Source organism: Chenopodium album, chromosome 15 (assembly GCF_948465745.1).
Source record: "Chenopodium album chromosome 15, dcCheAlbu1.1, whole genome shotgun sequence".
NCBI lineage: Eukaryota > Viridiplantae > Streptophyta > Magnoliopsida > Caryophyllales > Amaranthaceae > Chenopodium > Chenopodium album.
The window spans coordinates 18,686,598-18,690,364 of NC_137848.1; positions in this window are offsets into that span (position 1 = coordinate 18,686,598).

The window sequence follows — 3,767 nt, forward strand, 5'->3', positions numbered from 1 at the left end:
TTATTGGCGATCACTTGAATTATAATCATATTAGCCTAAACAAGATTATTAATTATCTTATTAAGCGTGATTACAAGTACAAATTCCCTTTAATCCTGCAAGAGAGGCGTGATCAAACAATAACAAATAATAATAAATATCAAGCAACATAATATAATAACAACCATAATCATAATCTCAATCTCAATGAAGCTTAATAATAATAGCAAGATCCTAGGCATGATACTAACAAGATTAATAACAAATCCTAGCATGTCACTAAACAATAAAGATCAAAGCTTTATTCCTAGCATGATACTAACATGATATAAAGAAAAGAATTAGGAAGCATCATAGAAACATGCTAATATTAGAAATCAATAAAAGTATCCTAACATGATACTAGGAATCAAAACAATCAAAACATGATTTCTATATCAAAATAATAACAATTAAATTACTTACTTGGATGCCTCGTATCTCTTTCTAATAACAAAATACACACGTTAGTAACTTTAAGGAAAATAATAAACAATAAATCTAATTAAAGAATTGAAATAGAATTTGGGACCAAACCCTCAGAAATTAAATCTTTCGCGTCTAGGGCGAAGGCAACTTCGAACTTGGCTAGGTGTGTCTAGAACTTGTGAATGTGGAATTTTGTGAGAGGGAAGGTTTAGAAAAAGAATAGAGAGAAAGCTTCTAGCTTTTAGATAGAATAGAGAGAGAATATTGTGAATTGTTGATTATTGATTATTGTTGATGGAAAACGGAGGAGATACGACCCCTATTTATAAGAAAACAGTCCGAAAACGATAGAAAATACTTCAAGTTCTATACGGAATAAAACTGGAATCTGTCGCCAGGCGACAGACATCAGCGCCAGGCGACAGATTGTTGTTTGGCGCTAATTAAAAGATAAAACGCGCTTTCGTACGAAATCCTCTCCTTAATATGATTAGGCAGCAAATTCTGTGTTTATCAGATTAAAATCATATTTGTGCCAAATCACTTATTTTATTCAAAATAAAACTCTTTAAAATGTAATTATCACTCCTAATCTCATTAGAATTAAAAAGAACCTTCTAGATATTTCTAGAAGATTAAAATCAATCCTAATAACTTTAGGAATAATAATTAATAGGCCCTCCTCTAGATCATCGGGCCGCATATAAAAATCATTTCGGGCTAAATTTTATTTAATCCATAACTTCCTCATTATTCATCGGAATTGGGCTTATAATATATCGTTGGAAAGATCTTTCCGAGCCCGACCCAACTACACTCTTATTGGACCCTTATCATGGACCAAACTAAATTGGACTGACTATTTTCATAAATAGAGTAAGAAAAGAAATATTTTCAAAAACAGAAAGAGAAGATATTTTAATAAAAACATCCACATCACTAGACTTTTCACACTTTTACTTCGTTCAATAATCAAATGACGTGAAAGGTATTCATCACTAGGTTTGGTTTAGGGGAGACACATTTGGGTGTCTACAGAAGCCCCCACTTTGACCGAGTTTGGAGAAACGCAAGTTTCGAAAACGAAAGTCAAAGTAGCGATAGGGACGGAGAATGATCCAGAATGTTATGTGATCCTAAATCATTCTTGTAACGCCGATACCTGCAAACTAGCGTTAGTTAAACAGATAAAAGAGTTAAGAAACACGTATCTTGCACCGTCGAGCACACGTCTCTGAATTAACCGATTTTGTTGCTGCTTTCGTTGGTGACGACCTCCACAGTGCCTCGTGAACATCGTCTGAAGGTAACAATGCCTCGCTATCTTCATTTGCTTGTGACAATCCTCCACAGTGCCTCGGGAACATCGTCGAAGGTGACTATGCCTCCCCATCTTCAGGTTGCCACGGCTGTGCTTTGCCTCTATAGACAATCTCTACTTCGGGACATCGTCGAAGACCGCTGCTTGTAGCTATCTTCAGTTTTATGATGAAATCTTCCGAGGAAAATTATCGAAGACCATTGCTTGTTGATCCTCAGTGCTTTACTTCGCTATGTGCTTGTTGTATTGATGCCTTGGGGGTGATGACAATCCTTTCTTCTTTAGGAATAGTTGCCAACACAACTCTTGAATGATGTACGACAATCCGATTTAAGGAAAGTTGTCAATTCCACGTAACAATCCATCCCAGGAAATGTTGCCACGATAAAGCGACAATCCGTATCTCAGAAATTTTGCCAAAATCCAATTTTGGGAAAAGTTGCCAATGCCTCGTAACAATCTATCATAAGAACCTTGCTACGATCGACAATCCACGTCTTAGAATATAACTCTTGAAAGCAATCCACCTTGGAAATTTGCCAATATTATGCGACAATCCTTTTGGGAAAATATTGCCACAATTGACAATCCGTATCTTGGAACATTTGAAAAAAAGAGTCTATTGACAATCTGTCTCGGGAAAATTTGCCACTACTGAAATGAATGACAATCCACGTTGGGGAACCTTTGCCTAAATGTTAAGATGAATAGCGACCTACGACAATCCTTTGGGAAATTTTGTCATAGGGAACTTGATGCATGACAATCCAATTTCAGAAATATTGTCAAGGATTTGATGAATGTATGGCAATCCGAACTTGGAAAAACTTGCCACATAGAAAAGGAGCACGACAATCCATGCTTGGAAACATTGCCAGTTTGAGATGACAATCTAATCTTGGAAAATTTGTCAAAGATTTGATGAATGTATGACAATCTGAACTGGGAAAAACTTGCCAAATAGAGAAGGAGTACCATAATCCACTCTTGGAAACATTGCCAAAGGGGACAATTCAATCTTGGAAAATTTGTCGTTGAAGAATGATGCTCGACAATTCACTCTTGGAAATATTATCGTTTTGGTGATGTGCTTGCTTTTGAACCAATGCTTTGGTGCTTGTAATGAGCCAACGATTAGGCGCTTAAGCTAAGTGAGATGATCGTCGTCAGGCCGATCACTGATTGCGATTGTGATCGAACCGACTATTAATCATGTCAATTTGCTTATAGGGGCTAACTGGTGTACCAAGGAACCCAATCAATCAATATGACCATTTGACTCTAGTTGATTTGCTAAGTTGTTTGCGTCCTTTTGCTTCAAAATTTTTGTAAAGATCACCTGTCCGTTTGGGACTTAGTGTGCCTGCATTTATTTTTTGGACTATAGGACTTTGCTAATGTCTTTAAGGTTGACTTTGTGTGACTAAATGCTATTGCCTGAATTGTCGTGTAACTCGATGTACTCAAATCGACTCGTGTGCGTAGACTTAACTCAATGTGATAACACGACATGATTCAATGTGTACATGACTCGTGTGTGCATTGTGTTGTGATGTGTTTGACTCAAAATGTAGAAAAGCAAAAATGTTCCGTCATTTTTGTGAAGGGTACTAACTTTCTCCCGAAAAAGAAAGACGCAAAAGGGAAGAAGTAAAGTGTTTGATGATGCATGTTGAATGAGTTTAGTCAAATGCATGCGTCGACGTTGTATCTCATAGTGCAAAGATTAGTTCATCCTAGGTTATCTCAATTGTTGACTCGATGATGAAAGTATTTGGGTAACTTAGGCACGGAGGCTAAGTACTTCATACTTTATGATGCAATAAGAATTATGATAATGAGTAATCTTGATATGACAAGGCGTGCTTCAACGTCATGTTAAGATTTCATGACAAAGGGTTCCTATGAGGAGGATTATTTGTCTATGTATCTGTGATGTGTGTGAAAGTGACACTAAAGCTACGCTGTAAAGGCTAAGGGTTTGGAAAAATATTATTTC